A 22648-nucleotide genomic window follows, 5' to 3' on the forward strand; every position below is an offset into this window, starting at 1 on the left:
TTGCAACTTGTAATTAATCTGGTTTTCTCCTTTTTTATATACTATTTCCTGATTATTTTTATGTCTCTGAGTGATTGGTTTACATGATATTGTCACACTCGTTTGTTGGTATGTGAAGAATGCTTTCTGAAGCCTTTTACCTCACTTTTATTGTTTCTATCTGCAAATCCAGGGAATGCCTAGACTTTAAATTTCACAAATTCCTTCTTTTCAGTTGAGCTTTACCCAGACTTCCATGCTGGAAGAGCCAAACCCTGGCAGAGGTGAATATTGAAGCTAATGCTTTCAGCAATAAGAACCACCCCACACCACTTCATTAGATTTGAGTCCATGATTTTACTTCATGAACTAGAAATAATGAGACCAGGTATTTATAAGAAACAGGGTGTCTCCTTGGTTCAGGTAGTGGGGGAACAGGGCTTTTTCAGGAGCTATGTTAGATGGTGCCTGAATCAAGCACACAGTCAATGGTAGTTTGATTTCTGGACATTGACAAATTTGACTGTTTGGTGAACAGTGCTGGATGTGAGGTTTTTGTTTTATTTTCTGACACAAATTCTTGTGCAACAGTAAGGATGGACAGCATGTGGAGTGTTAACAAACAGTATATTTCATCATTGAAATGTGCTTTTTCAAATACTCTGCTCAGCTGAGTCCATCTGATGAGCAGCAATAGCAGAAATTCAGCATGCTGTCAGAAAGTAAACATACTAATGTTTTATTTATTATGTTTTAAAGTTACTTTGTTTTACCATTGTGGCTTCATGTCTATAAAATACTATCATACTTTGTAATTATTATCATACATCATGGCAATTAAATCTAATAATTCTGAATTATATTTTAAGGAGCAAAATCTAACACCTGTAGAGCTAGGTATAATAAATTATCAATGTTGCAATCCTTTTCCTTGCATCTGACTGTTCCTGCTTCACTGGGGCTCTTATATCTTTCTGTGTGACACAATGATGGATTTTTTTTTATAAGGAACTTGGAAAGTCATGCAAAAAATCTGTTAAAATTATGTCCTTCATTTAAAAATCAGGATTTAATCTAAAATTCCATAAAGATTTGATAATATGTGGTATGGAACATTGTTGCCAACAAAAAATTCAAGATGGTTTTCTGTGCAGATACAACCACCCTGGAATAAGTTTGCACTTGTGGTTGTCTGGAAGGATGAATAATTGAACAAACTCAGAAAAGATAAATTTGACAGCTCCATGTCTCTCATAAATAAGAGTTCTTTCTTCCTGAGTTCTGAGAGGGTGCTTCATTAAAGTGTCTTTAGTCTGAGCACCACATGAGCATTCAGCTGTACACAAAATGTCTTGTCTTGTAGCATTTTCCTTGATGACAGGACCAAAAAAATCTCTTCTGCCAGCTGCTTTATTTTTTCCACCCAGTCAGAGAGATATTTGGTAATGTGTTAGTTTCTTGTAAAATGTATTTGAAAGTATTCAATATTCTGAAAAATTATTAGTTGGAGGGAGCAGACTGACTCCCTACATCTTCTTCCTAAAGAAAGAAAGGGTAGAAGACAAAAAATAGTGCAGCAGGTGTCCTGAAGAGGAGACCAGTGCAATCAGGGTTTACCTCTCGCATTTTATTCATGTCAATCCTAGTTTTTGCTTCTGAGACAATCCCTCTGACTTTGTTTTTCATAGGAAATCCAAAGTAGGGAGGATCAACAAGCAAGCAAGTGCTGGTTAACAGCTGCAGGCAGACAAGGTACCACAGGTACCTCAGCTCCCTCAGATACCTCTCCTTTGTGAGAACTGAGAATTGCTTGGTGCAAAGACACCTTCTCCTCAGAGAGGGTCTTCCACCTCTCAGTGGCTGCATCTTCTTCTGGTTTACAAGGCTCCCACCACCACGTGCAGGAGCAGAGGGAGGTTCCTGCCCTGCTCCTGCCCATGCAGATGCTGGTACAGAGGTGCACAGGCCGGGGTCTGCCAGCATCTTTGCTTCCTGTGCAGGGACTGATGGAGGGGTGGCTCCCCTTCATGCTGGGTGCTTTTCAGAACTTCCATCCTCCAAATGGTGCAGTAGGGTAGTGCCATTTACTATATACCCAGATTTGGTATATTTATTTTGTAAATTAAGTATTCTGCTCTTCACATGCCTACTGGTAAATCAAACAGATGAAATTAAGCCAGTTTTTTTTTAATAAGAACAACATCATTTCAGACAAATACTCTTAACAAATCAGAGGTTATCTCACTATATCAAAGGATTCATCTGGTTTTCTGTGAAAGCATAAGTCCTTGCAATAATTTCGAATGAATGATTGTCTAGAAGGGCAAAATTGTCAAAAATTAAATTGATAAATCCACAAAAAAATTAGAAGTTTCCATCTCTAGTAAGCTTTGAATTCTCTAATCAGGTAGTGTGAAGAAAAATCTGGTAACATGTAGAGAAACCAACTGAAAGACAAATTCTGATATACTTTGCTTTTAAATACCTGTGTGGTCACTGAAATTTGCAGCAAGGATAAGGTCCAGTATGTCACTTGACTATAAAAGAATCATTTCCAGCCCTACATGTTTTTGCAATTGTTTCCATGTGAGACTGCAGGATGGGTCCTGTGCTGGGTTGTCACTAGTGCTATCAATGGAGGTGTTCCAGCTGCCACTTTCCTGAGCTTAATTTCAGAGTAGGAGTCTGAGAAGGATCCCCTGTTTAGTCAGGTGCAGACCTTCCCCCTTTCCAGACTTGCTGCATTTCCCCCATCTCTGCTAATCCTAAGGAAGCAGCAGATTGAAGCAGTTATGTCTGAGCAGATCTTTGAGCATGTGTTCCAGGAATGCACAAAAGATTTTTATAGCTGCATCTTAGTGATAATGAAAAAATAACTGTTTAAATAACATAAGGGTACTTTCCAAACTATTGGATGAGTGATATTGGGCTAACATTGCTGCAAGTGAACTGGTCGGTAAACATAAATTGAAGTAGCCAGCAAAGCATGTCTATTTTGCAGGTCTTTTTGAGGTCTGTTGCAGGTAACCCAATAAATTGATTTCAGGATCACACATTGGGACTCTTCCATAGTGCATTTGTGCTCTGTGGCTCAGATCACACCTCAAGCTTTGGAGCTGATGGGCAGCAGCCTGGCATTGGCAGGGTGGCCTCTACTCCCACGTCCCCATTACCACATAGATGTGCAAGACATAGCCCTGGGCTGTGCAGGTCCCCATGCTCCAGCCTGTGCCGGATTCCTCAAAAAACAAATGCCAGACCTGGCTGGATTTAGATCTGTAACTCAGATGACACTGTCTTCCCCAGAAAGCCTTTAGTGTGTTGAAAGCAAAGGTTCATGAAAAGCTGTCACACTTCAGGTTTGATACTTGGTATGTTGTTACACAGAATGGGCAAGTGGCTCTTCGAGAGTAAATTATTCATCCCTTACTATATTACTATTTTACTTACTGTTCTTCCTGGACTTTATTTTACATGACCTTTTCTCTTTATTGTTTCTTAGAATTGTTTGTTTTCTGCATGAAATACAGACCAATGTATCTAAATAATGAAAAATCAAGGACCAGTTCATAGCTTTCTGTCAGTTTTCAATTTGATTGATATGCTTAAAATCACAGAGCTGATATCTGTGATCTAGGCAAAGAAAATTAAATTATTTAGTATGGTTAGACATAGCTAAGCAAAAGACAAGAAGTAATACACTGGGCTATTGTTTTCAAACACTAACAATCTACCTTGGAGAGCTGAGTTTTCATTTCAGAGCTGTGTCCAATGTGTTGTAAACTTGGCAAGGGCCTTTGGCTGAAATCCTTTCATGTAAGTTTGGACACATAATAAGGAATGACACCAGAAAAATAAGGTTGGTCATTAGGCTTCCCTGTTGGACCTCCCACCAGTTACCACAAGAATAAACCCTTCATCACATCCCTTCCTTAAAGACAAGCTAAAAAGATCTCTGACATAGCCCCTATAAAAATTCTGATCGGCCGCCAGAAGTGATGAAAAGAGCCTGGCAACCCTTCAAACAGAAGACCCTTAAGAGCCCACTCATCAAAAATGTTGAATGAAAAGCACTGTGTACCAAGCAGAGTGAGTGGCTCTTCCAGCAGGGTCTGCAGACCTGTCCATCACTGGCCTTCTTGACTCTGCTTCTTGTTCTGCTGCTGCAGCATGATCTTGGTTTGTTACTATTGCAGTGCTCAGGGGAGTCCACAGTTTTTTCTGATTAGAAAAATAGTTTGTATTTTGTCAGTATTCTGAGCTCTAAGTTGCACATGGAAGGAGGTTGTCTTCTGGAAGAACAGGGAGATAGAATCCTTCACTACTCTTTTAGGGAGTGTCAGAGACCACTGAGACCTGTGTCATTCTTCCTGTAATCCTGTCTAGTGACAGCTGCATTCATGCTTCTGGGTTGATCAGTGAATGCAAAAGAATGAAGAGTGGGAGGCCATAAATCCTCTCTCTTAAATGTCTGGTCCCTTCCTTACAGTGCCCAGCATAGCAGTAGAGAGTAGAAACATGTTGGGGTGTTGGGAGGTCGGGAATCCAGCTCTGAGCCCCTCCCTGGATGTAAAGTTTTCTGCAAAAAACAAAATTGAATGTAGCTTTATGCCTGCTCTTCTTCCCTTCCCATGCAGGTATAGGCACCTAAGGTTATTTAGATTTGCACAGCAATTAATCACGTGAGATTTGAGAATAAGCTGTAGCATCTGGCATGCTGTAGATTCTTCATCTGCTATCAATTTTAATTTACTCTGAATTAAAAAACTAATTGTGTAAAATTTCTTTCAAATACAAAAGAGTGAAATATTCAAGTAAGATTTGTGCAATATTTGGCAATGGAGGTAATTGTATATAACATTTCATGATAATTAGATTAAATTGTTTCCGTAATGGCATGGACATATGGGACCTTACCAGAATGAGCAGCTGTTTCCTCTAAGTTAGGATTTACTGATGTACAGAAACCAGAGAATGTCAGAGAATGTGGTGAGATTGTTCTGAAATCCTCTTTTCTTAATATCTGTGCCAGGAAAATATAATTTACATCCTTCCTAACTTAGTTGTAAAGTGAGAGATTTTTGTCTTTCTTTACTGATTTGCATGGGTTTTATTCAGTTTCAGGAGGTTCAATCCCTGGTTGACTTCTAGCCCTGGTGATATTTGCTTTGAATGGAGAGCCTCACTACTGAGAATCATTTAAGTGTCCAGTTCAAGCCATAGAAGTTTTAAAGAGTCTGTTTCTTTAAACAAAGTAGTAAACATGATAGGCATTGCACTTAGGCAGAAAGGAATTTCTGAATGACATTGCATTTCCATTCAGAGGCATCATTGTATTTCAATCATCTGGAAAGTCACTTTGAATTTGGTGTGGACATTCATCCTTGTGATCTGTCATAAATCTTCATTTGCAGTGTTTCCTTTGTATTTTGTGTTAATTTTGGGGGGGTGTCTAAGCAGGGAAACATGGCTAACAATCAACAGTGGAATGTTCATTCTGATAGGTAGTGTGTGCAGTTTAACAGGTAGATGAACTTATCTGCAGATATTGTTGATAGCACTAGTGGGCTTGTTCTGTTCTTGAGGAATCAACACTTACTTTGAAAGTAAAGAACTTAGGTTTTAATTAACTTAGAAAACTCTTTAGTGTAATTTAGTGGTATAGGTGTGGTTTGTATTTCAAACAAGTCTGCTCAGACCAAAGCATTCTGCATGTAAAATAAATGCAGGTAACTAATAAAGAATTTTCAAAATAAATATTTAAAACAATGTATGGCTATTATTAAGCTTCCTTACCTGATTTCAACATAAAGAATAGATTGTTAGAAAAAGGGTATGTTGTGAGATGTAACATGGACACACTGGCATAAACCCAGCATCAAATCTATGTATAAAAAGGTAAGGCTATGCTGGGTTACACTTTCTGAGGCTGGAAAATACACTACTCTACAAAAAAGGTGTGCATACCCTTGTTGCAAAAATGAGGTGTCACTAAGCAGATGCTCTACAGCATCCCACTGCCCTCTTCTGGGTCTGTCTGGGGTGGCTTTGCCCTCTCCAGAAAAAGTGCCCAGGCACTGGAAGCAGCAGCAATGCATGCTGCCTAGCTTGGGGCAGGGATGGTTGCTTGGAGCCTCAGTTATGCCTTGTTGATTGATGGACAAGAAACCTGTGTATTTCTGTCTTTAGCCACCATTGTAACAGCAGTTTTTTATCCAGGATTAGACTTGAGAAGAAGGAGTTCTTAAAGCAAAGGAAATGGTGCCTTCAGATGTGGCTGGAAAAAAATAAATATTGGCCTTCAGCCATATACAAAAATACAGTTCTCTTGGTTGCCAAAATGAAAACCTCTTTTTAGTATTTGTTTCTTTAATATTTTAGGGTTCAAAATTTTGGCATTTCTCTTGAAAAGAAATGGCTTGTCTTCAGGAAAGAACTGAGATATCACAGATTCACATATTTAAATGCTAACTACAGAGAAGTATATTCAGTCTCTAAGATGTAGCATATATAGCCTCAGGTCTTATGCACTGCTAGGCTTTGACTGAAGCAAACTGTCCCAAAGCCTGAAGCCACTTAGACTACAGATTGCAGGGCAGGTCCTGTCCTGAATTTTAGAATACTTTGGTTTTGGCAAGTATTTTCCTTAAAAAAAAAAATCACACTTTTTCTGGGGATTTTATTAACTCATTTTTGCATGTTTAGTTCACAGTGAATAATCATACCTCCAGAATTAATCCTTCTTGATTTCATGCAGGCTAGGCAAAGAGAAGGGAATATGCTCTGAACAGGGAACTGGAACCTTATATGCCCTTTCACCAGCAAAATAAAAGCAAATAAGGCCTCAGCTGAAATAATTTTACTTCTCTTGTTCAGAGTTTTTTTTTTAATAAGAGGCATCCCAACAGAAAGCAGCTAAAATGTAATACTTTGCTGGCAGTCACAGTATATACTGTTGCATGACCTTTCCCTTTGCTTTCATAATTCTGCCTACCCCAGCCACGTGGTGGACAGCCAGCTGCCTGTTTCTGCCTTCCAGGGTGGTCACAGCTCACCAAACTGGGCCTTAAAATCCTAGTCAAGGATGTTGTCCTTCAAGTTTAGTAGGGATTGAGGCATAGCACCAGGTACAAATGCACAGCTCCACATGGAAGTGATATTACTGAAATCCACATTCTTAATTTTGCACCAGAGTGTGATAATTTAACAGGTTAAATGCACTTGCTTTCTTCTAGAGAAAATGTGTCTGGTTTGGTTCAGTTCTTGTATGATGTGCTGGTGTACATTTATAGGCATACAGTCATCCATGAAATGTGATAGTGTGTAACTTAATATTGCCTGCTCTCAGCAGACTTTGTGGTAATTTTTTTTTTGTATGGAAAATACCAGCTTTTGCTCATAATTCACATGCATACTGTTACAATTCTGTGATAAATAGAATCCAAAACCTGGGATAAGATAGCTTAAGGACAGTGGCAGTTAAGATAATTAGGTTTGTCAAAGAGGTAAATGCAGTAATTCATTTTAATGGTGGAAAATATTGGCATTTTCATAAGTTTTCATAACATTTTTTATCTATTCCTGCTAAATCGTGTGTTTGATGGTGAGCTTGAGAGTTTCTGTTTCCTTGTTTGGAAACAACATTGGTTTGTATGAAACTGTTGTGACTTTTTATAATAAGATATGTCTAAACAGAGTTACTCTCATCTCTTCAAGTTCAAATAAGCTGAATGATGACTGCAGCAGCTGAAGCCCCAAAGCTTTTGTTCACTGATTAAGCAGGGGGAAAAAATACATCCTATACTGAAAACCAGCCACGTATTACATAAAAGTATGGATTTTACTGTGACTAAATCCTCCATCTGTGGAGATCATCAATGCTGCACTGAAACCAGTGGGGTAAACCCAGCAATTAAATTTGGTCTTGTTGACTCCATGCTTTGGAAAAAACATCAGGTGTACTCACTTTTGGACTCTTGGAAGGGTGCTCAAATCTGAAATTCAGCCTTTTGTTTCCATTGTCTCAATAAGTTCTAGGTTTCTTGCTGTTGCCATCATAGATATATCTTCTCACAGAGCTGTGATCATGAGACCAGTCAGCTTTTTGCTACTGCATTCCTGTTGGAAACCTCCTTTGACCTCAGTGATTAAGTAAAAGTGTGGGTTGTCATTTCTCTTTCCATCTTGTCCATTCTTGTCTTGACAAACAGCATTTGTTTCCTCTCACAGTCTACAGCTATTGTTAAACCAAATAAGCCCATATGTTTAATCTTTGCTCATAAGAACATGGACTTCAGGCTTAATAGATTTCTTAGTGGGAGGTCAGAACCTGATTGCAACCTGTTCTGGGAAAACTCCGGTCTCATATTTCAGGCACCCATGCTCAAGGTAAAATAATTCAAAACAAATAATTCAACAAATTCTCCTGATGACTCAGATAGGCCTTATCTTTACATGTATCACTTTATATATGTAAAATATTGCATCTCACTTTATTAATCTTCCTTTGCAAAATGAGAATTTTCATGTTCTCCAAAATTCGCTTGTTTTTCTGTCCAGAAAACTCTCACTATATAAGTTAAACATTACAGCATATAGCAGCATCATCAGCCTGTTTTGGCATCTGATCTAAACCAGAGTCTCGTGCAGCAGCACCTCTCTCCATGACAATATCTCCCCTGCTGCATCCAAGGTCTGCATTTTTCTGATGCAAAATGGCATCACTCCAGGAGTTCACCATGTGCATCTGGGATGTGCTTATAGCACATCTTGAGGTATATAAATACACCTAAGCATCTCTCTTCCTCTTGCATTTCCAGCTGATAACTCCTCACCTGTGAGCTCAACAACTCTGTATAGGTGTCCAGTGGCAGGAATGATTATCACCCCGAGGAAAGTAGGTATATTACAGATTCCTGTGGATCTACCAGCACTGAATGCAGCTCATCTCTAGGGTGGTCTTATGAAACTGGTTATATCTGCTGTGTGAGGAAAACAGCAAAGCTGTGTGTAGGACAGGACATGCTGCCAGGATGCTGGAAGATGCATAAACGTGAACAAAGGCTGGTGCTTAACACAGATCGTGGAGTATCTGGGTAAGAGAAGCAATGCAAGAGGGTGTGAGAGACCTAAGGAGAAGGAGGAGGAAAAGCTAAAACAAAGAATTGTGATAATAGAAAACAAGGACAGACCTTCAAATGAGCAAGAAGATACTAGTAGCTTGACTATTTAGTCCTGTGTAATGAATGACTGAAGAGAGAAGAAATATACTGTACCATGAAACTAGTTTAAAAAAAGGAAAATAAAGGAGCAGCAACAGAAGAAAAGATGGGTTACAGGCAATCTATTAGCAGGATTATGTGGGCTAAATTAATGAATGGTAATTATCTAAAAATCAACATAAATAAACATTAAAAACCTAAGCAAAAGAATGTACATAAACTGGAGACCTCATCATAGACAAGGCTGTGTAGAAGCTCAGCATTGTAGTCTGCAGTGCTATCTTTGGCGTTTGACAAAAATCTCAGTGAAACATATGTTTGCCAATTTTATCTGAGCCTCACAGATTGAAAGATGTAATTTTCAGTGGTACCTTTCCTTTCCATCACCATTTCAGAGCTACAAGATCTCTCTGCACCACATTCCCCTTGGACTGAAGCTAAGCAGCTGATTCAATCATTTCGCTTTGACATGTCAGCAGCTTGAGTTTTCTGACATGACAGAAGACATTCCTCATCTGAACTTCTTCCAGTGCATCACTGAGCAGGCAGAAAAGTTATCTCCTCTTACTCGTTTGCAGTGTAAACAAAAGTTTACTTTTGTGTGCTGGGGCTTTGGCCGAGCAGAGATCACTCTCAGTGTGATGATCACCCTGGCAAGCTGAGATCAATACTAAAGGATGTAGTTGTCATTTCCAGTTCATCAATGAAATAAAGTACTCCCAGCTCATTGTTTCCCGTTTGGCTTTCTTACTTTCAGCCTGTGTCCTCCTTCAGCCCAACTGCATAAGTGCTTGCAGCCAGGTCTTACCCAAGAAATAGGATTTGATACATGGAGTCAGATTCCCTATGCATCAAATTCTATTTCTGCTAATTAGCACAACACACAGAAGCCACCAACACCTGCAACTAAAAACCATTCAAAAAGATTGCGGCTTGAGCCTTGCTGGATGACAGAAGCCCACCCAATCTGCTCTATCCTTCCCTTCCTCAGATGGGCAGGGGAGGAAAAAACAACAAAAAGCTCATGAGTCAAGGGCAGGAAGAGATCACTCATCAACTTCCATCACAGGCAAAGCAGACTCAATTTCAGGAAATTAGTTTAATATATTACCAATTAAATCACAGTGTGATAACAAGAAAATATTTTCTCTTCTCTCCTTGAAGTGCTGTTGCTGTGGTGAGGGAAATTTTTCCCCTTCTTAAATATCTTATCCCAGAATTGCTGCCCCTGTGCTGATGGTAAGCCTTGGGTACATCTTAGAGCCAGCTGGAATTGGCTACATTGGACCCCCTTGCTCCCAAAACCTTGCCATGCAAACCGAGCACCTGTCAGTATAAATGGGAAACAAAAAAAAACAAAAAAACAAAAACAAAAAAACCACAAAACAAAAACAAAAACAAACAAACAAAAACCAAACCAAAACAAAACAAAACAGACAAACAAACAAAAAAACCCACATAGCATTTTCTTTATAGATGAACTTACATCACCTTAGAAAGAGTTCATGGTTTGACCCACACACACTCCTCCTGGAAGGTTGCCCTGAATACTGGCAACTGTCACAGTGAGGAGCCTTTTTCTAATTTGTGGCCTAAAAATATTCATAGCTGCTTTCTGGTTGGGTTTTTTGTGCCAAGAATGGGTTAGTTTAAGCCTGTTGTTGATTGCTGTGTACTTGTAGGGGGTGGTCAAATCCTCCTTCAAACCTCTACTTTGCATTGCTGAACAGGTCAAATTTGTCATTGTCTCATCAAACAGCCTCTCCAGTCCTCCACTGATCCCTCATTTTCCAGAACAGGTTCCTCAATACCAAGTGCTCTTCTTGCTTTGTGCTCCTGTCTACTTTAAATTCTCCTACTGATCTCCATTTCCATTGGTGTAGCCATCAGCAAGACCAATAAGACACCAGAGGTAATGTTAGATACTTCACAGAAATCCAGACATAATCACATCTGTGATTGTTGCATGCAGTTTATTATCAAAACTTCTGAAGAAGAGGATTTCTTTCCCTGTAAACAGTCCACAGACAAAATGTTGTTTTCTCCTTCAGCATTGGTGTTCACATTCATATTTGCCATTGAGCCTAGTCCAGGTATGGTTTGATAAGAGGAGGTTCTGACATAGGAGTGTTTTAAAAACACTCCATGTTTTAAAATTAACATTGATTTATCTTCTCTTAGCACTTTTTAGTCTTATGGAATGGTTCAACCATAGCCTGCAAAGGCTGAGGGGGCTCAGGTTCCTCTTACATAAATATACCACACAAAACCATGAAAGGCTTTGAATTTTTACTTTTGTGTTTCTCCATAATATTTCACATTTATAATCCAGGTCATAACCAGCCAGAAACCTCTGTGATTTAAAAGAAACCATAACATAAATGATGACATTATAAACATTGATATAATGAAAGCCAGGGTGTTAAGAAAGGATATCATTTTCAGTCATCTCTTCACAGTTTTGTTTTGTTGTTTTGTTGTTCTGATCAATAGGAATTTAGCTGTTTACTTGAATGAGGCCAAAATAGCTTTTTTCTGTTTATATGGATTTATGTTTAGATTCAGATACATGAGAGAAGAAGTTTATCATCCCAGCTGGCATTCCTGTTCATCATTACATGTTTTGGATTTATTTACTGATATTTTGAGTAAAAGACTTTCTATACATAAATTTTTAATACAATCATCCCCTCAATTTGGAAGTTACCCTAGAACAATAAATATGTTTTATATCTCACACTGATTGCTAGGCTAATCAATAAAAATCTGTGGACAACAGGAATCTGTGGACCAGATTCTTAATTATCATGTTGTATTCTTCTAGTATGGGAATAAATCTAACTTCAACACTAATCTTTATGTCTCTTGTACTTGATACAAAAACACAAACCTAGATTAAAATACAAAAAGAAAAACATACTGCCACCCTATCTCCAGCCCTCAGAGCACAGTGATAATATGTGACTGAGTGTTGGTCATTACATTTAATTCCGGAGTATTAAAGCAGAAGACCTCAACTCTCTTTAGAGAGAGTCACAGCAGTGACTGTCTGCTGATCAAGGGTACAGGATGTCTGAATTATGGTGGTAGTGCAGGGCAAAACACTAAACCAGCACACACACTCTGGTTTCTTTGAAGATAACAGAGATATTTATACTGATTTAATGGGATTCTTTGCCATTTGTCATGCGTGGCTGATCCTTTTTCTATCTTTAAATCCTAATTGAAAATTACCAGTGGCCTGTAAGACAAACACCTGAGGTGCTTTTGCACCCCAGGCTCCTCCTTTCTGACCACAGACCCCTGAGGCAGATGCTGGAGGTGACAGCAGGTTCTCGGACATATTTTATCACTATTCACCCTGGAAAGCACTTGTATTATATGAGTTTGTCACTCGCTTAGAGAAACAGCTCTGTAGTTGCAGAGCTCTGCAGCTGCAGTTTGGGAAAGGCTGGCTTATTTTCATTGGGAATACAATCTGTCCACAAAGTAAAGTCAAAATACTAATGTTTTCTTGTCAGTTCCATGGCTTTGTAGAATATGTGACAAAGCACAACAATTTTGTTCATATTTGAGAGCATTTTTACAAGGATTTTCTGAATGCTGGGAAGAGTATGGCATACTAACAGAAATTTAATTTTTGTAGGTTTTTTTTATGGACATCTCCATTGTAATAGCAAAGGAATTAAGAGAGATTCATGTAGAAACCAGGAAAAATATTTGGAAACATGTTTCTGAAAATCTTTCAGTGACAAAAATACAACTTTAAATTAAATCTCTTACTGTGTCTTCCAGTATTAGCAGATCTCATAAAGGAAAATATTTGTAGCCTTTTGGATAATAAAACAACAATTGTATTATGTATTTTAAAAATTGGCAGAATTGCCTGAAGTTCTGGACTAGAGAAACAAAACCAGAGGGAGGTTTCACTGCTAGACAGAAATTAAAAATCCCATTTTGATCTGCTCCTGGTCTTTCTGAAAAAGAAGAGCTGCTAGCAAATTCAGGTTTACAATTTAGCATTTCTCTAGGTGGCATGTGGTATTTCAGAATTCCAGGTGTCCAAACAATGAGCATGGAGTGCCTTAATGAAGTCATGATGATTCCCAGCAGAATATGAAATTTTCTTCCACTTTCAAGAGTCTGCACAAACACATAATATGCCTTACAGAAAACTCATACTAGTGTACAATCTGAGAAAGCTTTTCAATAGAAGCAGTCACCTATGTATATCAGAGATATCCACAGGCTAACCTGACCTCTTCCTCTTACTAGCAAGTGAGAATTTTATACTTCCTTCCAGTTACGTTCTTACAGGCATAGCTAAATGAGTTTGATTTTTTTAAAATACCTGATTTCCTTAAAGATACTGCTGGTATCTTGTGAAGTACAACAGAAATGTATGTTCCTAATGTCATCGCCTGAAGAAAAATTCAGGCTTTAAAACTAAGAATGGAAATGGATCTTATGAATTCTCACTGTTTTGGGATCCTAAGTAACTGTCCATGAAGTTGTTTGGGTTTTTTGAGTGCCCATGATAGAGCATAATAGACTTATTTTCTCATTTTAAATGTAAATTTTGTGTTGCAAAGACATGGAAGTTGCAGATAGTTGGCAAGCATAGCCTGCAAGGTGTACCTCGAGCAAGGAGCTGCCTGAGGTATGATGCTGCCAACATAAACAATACTTTGTATTCCTTCCTGATTACAGTTCTGTGAGGCTGAGATCATTCTAAGTTTGCCGGACCACCATTGCGGTTTAATGTAATGGCACCTGGAAGACTGAGGTTGGCTTTTGTATTGCACAGGCTGAGGGCTCACATCTAGGAAATGAATGAGTGGAGACTCTCCCATGCATGGACTCCTTGAGGGCTACGCTTTTTGAAACTACATTTTGTAAAAAGTCTGTAACAAAAGTAAAAGAAGATTATTCTCTTTTTACTAGTATGGTTTATGCAGTTTAATTGCATAGTCAATATTAGGCTTAACAAGTGATGCCAGTGTAGGCCAAACTTGACCATTCAAGGAAAGCAGTATAATTAACACAAAACGACATCTGTGTGTTATTTATGCATAAAGAAGAATTCAAATGCAGGATTATAAATATCCCACAGATAAGATGATGCGTTAAAAATTTTATGCATATTTTGGAATGAGAGTTTCATGGATGGACAAGAGAAATTTCACACTCTTTGGTTTATTATGCTGGAATCTCACCTTTGAAACAATTTAAATTCTGAATATACCAAAACAGTAATTTGCTGTCAGCAATGACAGCCGGCTTGTTACAGACAATATCCATGTCATTAAATTGTGCTAGCCATCAAAAAAAATGTCCAGATTCAAATTGCCTTGTGGGAATTCCCTTTCACTTGAGAAACAGGGTGTTGTTTTGATCAGTGCCAATTTACCTAGGACTTTTCTAGACATTTGAACAGTGTAGACAATTGAGTATTGGCACCCAGGAGCACTTCCTTACATGGCTTAATTTTGTAGTGTACAGTACAGGCAGAACAAAATCTTCTTGTTCAAGAGCACATAATAAGGACTGTAACTTACCCACTTAAGATCTACATTACTTGATGAAATATCCCTCTTAAAAAAAGGAGACAAATTAATCAAAATGAAATTTAGCGCTTTGATCGGAAAACAATCAATTTCTTGCAAGAAACTAACATATTTAGTTCAGAATGAACAGATGTGCACCTGTGGCTAATTAGGGCATTTTATTATGGCCTTGTTACAGTATCCTAGAGCTGTGGCTTGTGAATCCCTGTGGTCAGTGAAACCTAATGCTGCCAGAAATATTTTTCCATTAGCTAAATGTCTCTCTGATGATGAAAGTTATTGGGACCTGAGCTAGCACCAGATATCACTGACAACAGTTTTAGATCTATTCTAGATTGGTTTTCATTGGTATCTTTTCCAATTTCCCAGTGGCAAAACCAAAGACATTACTGGCTTGCAAAAACAGTGCTTGCTTTTCAATAACCTGCTCAGAATAGAGAATCTAGGTAATTTTAAAACTTGCTAGAATTGCTGTTTTTGCTGATCTTGCTGTTTTCTATATAGGAATAGCAGATTGATAAAAGCCTTTCTGTAGATTTATGCCATTGGCTAAAAGGTAGAAACTCGATTATACAAAATTCCTCCCCACTTCCTTTCAAATTTGCTGTAGTTGCATTACTTTACAAAGACACATTAGTGTATTTACAAGGCTTTTGACGTTGTTTTTTGTAGGTTGGTGTTAAAATAATTCCATCTCTAATGCTATTTAAATATTTTTCATGTCTTGAAGTTAATTAAAAACTCTTGCTTATTAGTTTGTTTGTTTATAATGTGACTGTGGTCAATAAAGTAAAAGATGGTGAAGACAGTGAGTATAACAAAGTGGTAGAATGCAATGTGATTGTGATGCTTTTTGTCTTCTGACCTCTGTACAAACCATAAAACCTCAGCACACTGTGGAGGGTTGGTTGTAAGAGCTTTGCTAAGTGAAGTAAGTTGAGCTGAGAGGTTCTGTGAGCTGAACAAAACCATAGAGGAAGGGGGTGCTCGTACCAAGGAAGAACTGCTAGGTTTTGGCTTTTGCTTTAGGAAGGGTGCTGTTCTGGGGAGAGTTTAGCCCTCCTGGGTTTTTTTTTGCACCTTATGAAGAAGTGTACTGTACCTCAGCAGGACTGACAGATTGAGTCACAGCTGTTCAGGAAGCTCTGCCCACTGCAATCTTGTGGCATTACCCTGCATCTATTACAATGACTCTTTTGAATTTCACCACAAATGACTGCATTTTCCCAAAACAAAATATATTCTTCACCTTTTCAATATGCAACTGGAGAGGGGCAGGCACTGGGAAGGTGCCCAGTCGGTATGGAGACTGCAGTGGGAAGATTTTCCTTCATGAGGAGTCTGGCCAATTGCAGGAGAAGATGCATCATCTTTATCTTCTGTACCCCAGATGTGCAGAACAAAAAAAAACACCAAAAACACCAACAAACCAACCAAACAAAAAAATCCAAAACCCAAACAAACAACAACAAAAACCCCGCAAAACAACAAGAAAAGAAAATTAAGCAGAGTGGTTGTTTGGGTAACATGGTAAATGTATGTTAATTCTTCTCTGAATTCTGCAAGTGGGTGGCTGTTCTGGATGGACGTAGAGAAAAAGGCACTATATCAAAGCTCTGCTAGCTACTCTGATGCTGTGGCCTACTTACAGTTTAAGAGAAGAATTTCATGCCACTGCAGACAGTTAGCTCTCTGCGCAAAGCCCGCTCGTTTGGGAGTTGTGTGGGAAGGTGTGTGTGTTACTGTCTCCTACATATGTCAGATTGTACAGAAATTACTGTACATGATTTGCTGTCACCACGCCTGGTGTAGTGTCGTCATCCCTAAGGCTGCTTCACTCTCCTAAAAGCTGGAATGTTCAAAAATTTAAAAATTAATAAATAATGAATAAAATATAAACAGATAATAATGAGATTTGGATTTATTCATCTATGCTGATGCATTTCTTCATTCTTTTTCATGAATACAAAGATTTATTATCTGAAATTATAAATCAAATTAGTTGTGTTAGTGCATACTTATGCTAATTACAAAGGCAAACATTCTTTGTTCCACTAAAACAATGTTCAATTAAATGAATCTGACTAGGTTAATGGATATTTTATGAAAATGTTTGGAAGACAATTTCTCAAGTAGCAAACATAATGGCATACTCCTATTTCCCAGAGCAACTAATAAAAGCAAGACAAGTGCAAAGAATCAGATTTCTGCAAGATGTTTGGAGCAGCTTTCATTATTTGTGGCCTTTCTAAGTCTCTGTTTTGTTGTTATCCAGACACTGAATTCCATAACTTGCTGAAATAATACATCCAGAAAATAAATTCATAGTGGTTTAATCTCCTGTGGTGATAAAGTGGTCCTCTGTTCATTCAGTCCCAAAACCACTGTGACTACCAGAAAGGAATGGTGGCAAAGAGGAGATAAGGATGTGTATATAACTGTAACTCCATCTCATACTTTATTACTGAAGCCCTGTTGATGCCTGTGGAGCTGGGTTCTGACATTACCATTGATGGTGGGTTTTTATTCAGTGTCTTTTTTTTTTTTTTTTAAGCTCTTTAAGCAGGAATTCTAACATATACTTCTGCAAGACCTCTTAAAACAATCCCTGTATATTCAAAATTATTTCTATTCTTGTGTTCTCTTCTGTACAGAAAAAAAATTAACCCTAAACAATGTTTTTACCATGTAAGCAACAGAGTCAGATAAATGCACTTTTCCATAATCAGCACAAATAAAACTATCCAATTTCCAAAGCCAAAGCATATGGGATTTCAGGTTCTGTTCTGCATTTAAAGTTATGTGCTACCTAAGGGATAAATGGAACAGGAACAGGCTGTCATATTACGGTACATATTTTAAATAAAGTCTGACAAATTTGAAGTAGGGGAATTTTACATGGATTTCAGTGGTAACAGCACCATTTCAAAAACAAATTATTATGTGTCCCCATTTCCCTTTGCACTTGTCACTCTGACATCTGTGCAGCTTATATGCCTCAACAGTTTCAAAAATGTAGAAAATTAGATGCAGAAGAACTGCCTGGTTTGCCCTAGGATAAGCCTACAGTAGCTCCAGGTCACATACCATATCCTTTTAACAATCTGTAACTTCTGTGCACTTGTTGGACCTGTGAATTGCAAATTGGCTAATACATGCATGAGATTGCAATAGTGCAGAGGTCCTCACTAACTATAACATTTTAGATATCTCTTGATTCCCCCAAGCCACATGTGTCTTGTTTTCCAAAGTCTGCACCATCATGGAATGTAGGATTCCAGGTCCATTTTCAGTGATGAATTTTGAATGTTTCTCTGTACTCTGTAAGGTTTGTGCTGAATGATGATTTTAGACACCACATAGATAGATATGGCTTTCCTATTCTACTTGTATAAGGTGAGCTCACTCAGCTTCCTAGGACTAGAAAACCGGAATGTTTTTCCCCCAATATATTTCTGGTTTATTAAAAGTTTATTTAAGCTTCCTCTTAACTGATGCAAAATCTGTATCAATTAAAAGTGCCTTATTCAAGCAGTATATGGCTGTAATCAAACCAAATTACTGTGCAGTAGATTTCATTATGCAATGACACTCTTTTGTGCAGCTTTTGTGAGGGCTACAGAAAGAGCTTAATTACAAGTCTAGACAATCCTGGAAAGAGAGCAAAAAAACCTCCGTGTTTTCAGCTCCTTATGCATGTAATGACTGCATTTATAGCAGAAGATGTCCAGTGTTGGCTTTGGTTCAAAACCCTACAGTCCTGGTTTTCTAATAAATTCAACATGCAAGTCCTAAATATATTCTATCCAGCAATGAAACTGGTGGAAATTTTCCTTTTGAAAACATGAGTGAATCTGGTATTCGTAATCATGGCTGTCACATTATCAGCATCCTGGACAGAAATTGACGTAATGCAACCACTGCACCAGCCACATCAGACAACAGACCTCTCCCCACTGCCAATGCAGTGCCATCATCCTTGAAGGAAGGTCACTACTCGGGAAGAGCCCATCCTGGACCTTAACACAGACACATGTGAAAGCAGAGAACAGGTCAAGGTCTTCATGCCTGGGTTTGAGTAACACCAGGAATTCAAAGGCTGAAGCCAGGAAGGCCAAGGCAGAAAATGAGAATGCATCTGGCATGAGACAAGAAGGGTAGCAAACTCAGTCATCCTCATAAGGAGTGCTACAGGTGAAGGAGACCTATTGAAAGATGTCTAGAAGAAGGAAGCACTTTTCTGTCTTTCTTTTTTTTTTTTTTTCCTGCTAGTTTCCATAAATGTTCAGCTATACCCAGATGTCTAGCACATTTAATAGCAGTGACTAAGCTGTAAAGGATGAACCTACAATAAGAAAAATTACTAAAAATTAGTTTCATAGTGTATTCAAACAATTTAGATTTTTTTTAAATTCTTTGCACCCAGTGACCTGCATAGTACAATCTTTAAAGAGCAAGCTTTTTAAGCCTAAAATAGATGTATGTAATAGATAACACTCACTTCTGATGGAGGCTGGGCAGTGAAGCAGATATATGTAGTACTCACTTCAAGAGGAAGAAGTAAGGAATTAACTTCACTCGCCCAGAAATTTGAAGTAAATAATGAAGAAAAGAATATGGGGCACCTGGGAAATAACAAGGCATAGAGGTCACCAGCAAGGCAGAATTTTGTTCAGATCAAGCCATGCCATAACAATCTGACTTTTTCCCAAGCATGGAAAGAGACATTGTTAATGGGAGAAAAGCAGAAGGTACTGTACCTACTTGACATTAATAAAGCTTTCAGTACTTGACTCATCTGACAGTTTTACAATAAATTAGTGAAATACTACCAAGGTTATGTGATATTAAGCAGGTTAGAGACTGGCTCTCTCTACTGAGAGAATGTGTATCAGCGTATCTGAAGATCAGAAGTGGAGGTTCAGGAGAAGCCTTGTCTGCTCTGCTTTTTTAGTATTTTTTGTTGATAACCTCATATGATGGAATAGAAGGTCTACTAATAAAAATCCTATACACTATAAAATTGGAGAAAGCTGCAAATATGTTGCAGAGTAGGATTAGGAATAAAATAATGTTGCTAAAATTCAATGTCCTTTTTGTTCAGTCAAGGACAGTGATAAAAAAAAAGAAAGAACTTAAAGGTTACACTGGATCAACAGGCAGACAGGAGTGGTATATGTTGGAAATAAATGGAAAATACGTTTATTAATATACTCTACAAAATTTGTCAGGTCACAACTACCAGAATGCATTTTTGCATTTTCAACACATTAGTGCAAGTTGACACTTTCCTGTTGGAGAAAACAGGAATGACCACAAGTCTAGAAAGGACTGGCTGTACAGAAGTCCTGCAGTCTTAGAAAGAAGAATAATTGTGTACATGGTAACAAGCATTCAAAAGGCTCTTGCAAAAAAAGGAAATAATCTACTTTCTGCCTCTTCCGTATATAGGAAACAAAGCAATGGGCTTCATCTTCTCTTGTCAAAATTCAGGTGAGTTGCAGGGAAGTACTTTGTAACAGTCAGGAAAGCACAGCCCTGTAATAAATTGCTTGGGGAAATTGTAGAGTCTCTAATAGCAGAGGTCTGCAGGAATAAATTGAACAAACAACTGTTGTAGGTGTAATTGATGCTGCCAAGGAGCATAGAGAGGAATGGATCATTCAGGTTCATTACAGCCTACTTTTCTACAGTTCTGTGTAATGGGTACCATAAATAAAATTAAGGGATAGGGCCAGAGTTTTAAGTAGTTTACATTTGTCCTTTTGTCATAAAATCTTTCAAGTTAAATAGGTGCCTGAATTATTAAACAAAACAAAGAACAAAAGAAACTTTCGTGTGGCAGAGTGAGAGCTTTTTGGGAAAAAAGCTTAGAGGGAAAAAAAAAGTCTTTCTGTTGCAGTCATAGTTAAAGTCGTGGAATTTGTTCAGTCATAAATTCCAATTGTGTACCCCAGGAATAAAGGCCAAGGTGAAGGCTGCCTTCATTTTAAGCAAGTCCTGCAGAGAAGCGCCTGTATATCAGACTCAGGACAACATAGTGTCGTGATGAGTCTGACCTCAAAGTTTATCAAAGAGTAGTAAGACTGTGTTACTCAATTTTGTTATAAAACTTTTCTCACAGATTACCTGAGAGGTCTTTGTGGTTTTTTTTTTTATTGGCTGGCATTCTCTATTGAAACTCTGAAGAAAGTGTAAACTGGATATTTTAGCTACAGTGAGAGTATCACATCATGATCACATTTTAATGTGCATGCCATGTTAAACTGTTCTGCAGTGCTATGCATTTACAAATTCTACATCTAGCCATAGAAAAAAAGTATTTTCCAAGTCTTATCCATATCTTTTATGTGGGAAAAGTGATGTCATTCAGAACTGCCTAGGTTTGTAAAACGAGTTCTGGTATGATACCTGGGCCCAGATCCTCACATTTGATCATTTAACTTAGTCATTAAGAGATACAGCATATAAATAGTAGAGCACCTGTCTTACAATGGAAGTGCACAATGCCCAACTCTGTACTACAAACTGAGAAAATCTTTGAAAAGACTTTCTCTGGTTGTAGTACGAAGGAATGTAATTTTTATTAAAATCGGTATATGAGAAATAAAGTGAGACCAATCAAAATATAGACATTGAGGTAAGTGTTATACAAAGTGGATTATGCTAATTTAATTAAATCTGTTTCTAAACCAAGATGCTTTAGCTCATGCAGTTCATATTTCTACAAGACCAATTAGTATTTCTGTCAATACCTGGAGCTCTAACGCTACATGGGGAGAATGGGACTGCTGAAAATTTGGAAAGCCACATCATGACAAATTCTGTGACTTTAGGATTGTAGAGAAAGTCAATAAAGAACACATTGCATCATGAGAAAAACACTTGTGAAAAGCACACAGTATCACTAAAACAATGCTCAAGGACAGAGCAATGTATTCCTTCTTAATGTTATTTAATCACTTGCAATTTATAGGAACTAAAATTATAATGAGATACAGAGTCAAGAATTCACCTCAGATGCTAACTCAAGTGCACATTATTATAGTTATGTTGTCTAGGTGAATATTCAACCATTTGTCATTTCCTGTATATAGATATATAGGTATATAAATATGCACATAGACTGGGGTTTTTTTGGTAGTGAAAACATAGCTGAGCGAGATGCTACTAAAATGTAGAACAGGAGACTTTTGAATAAGATAATGTGATTCTACCCTTCAGCGATTCTCTTCCAAGGCTTCAGAGTTTTGCGTGAATATTTTATCAACAAGAAATACAGATTTTTCTCTCACTAGTTTATCCTTTTTTTTGTCTATCAGTATGTTGTATATTATATTTTTTTCTTTCTGTCCATAGCAGTATAAGTGGAAGCCATATGTTCTAGAAATTTTTCTTTCCATTAGTGCATGGCAGGAATTCAGTGGTAAGTGAATTTGGATGTACTGCATGTACTTTAGCAAGACAGATGGATTTTTGGAACTTTGCAATTGAGTGGTTTTAAAACTTGTAAAAAATCTGCACCAAGGGGACCTCAAGCATTGTAGTTGGCCCAGGACACTTACTGCATCCTTGCTACTCAAATAGGTCTATTTAATTGTTTAATAGTTACATGACCATTTTCCTGTCTCTCAGAATGTTATAATGTGCAGAAACTGCCTTCCTCTGAGCCAGACTTTAGCATCTCATCTATCAGGTTTCTTTTCAGGAGATACTGCTGTATTAAAATTCAAGGATACTTTCTGACATGTTTTTGTTCCCCAATGCACATGATGTTATCTTTGTCTCCCCAAATTTTATTTTCCTATTCAGTTTACAGTATGAATCCAAGGATCCTGTGCTGAGCAACTTTGCAGAGAAAAAGATGCTGAAAATTAGTGA

The 22648-nt window shown here is 37.9% G+C and overlaps 1 protein-coding gene across 2 annotated transcripts in view; it reads left to right on the plus strand.

The window, feature by feature from the left end:
• CAMK4 (calcium/calmodulin dependent protein kinase IV) overlaps positions 1–22648 on the plus strand; it is a 133524-nt gene that overhangs the window by 95739 nt on the left and 15137 nt on the right. The gene's annotated exons all lie outside the window — the stretch shown is intronic.

This window comes from Vidua macroura, chromosome Z (genome assembly GCF_024509145.1).
Source record: "Vidua macroura isolate BioBank_ID:100142 chromosome Z, ASM2450914v1, whole genome shotgun sequence".
NCBI classification, from domain to species: Eukaryota; Metazoa; Chordata; class Aves; order Passeriformes; family Viduidae; genus Vidua; species Vidua macroura.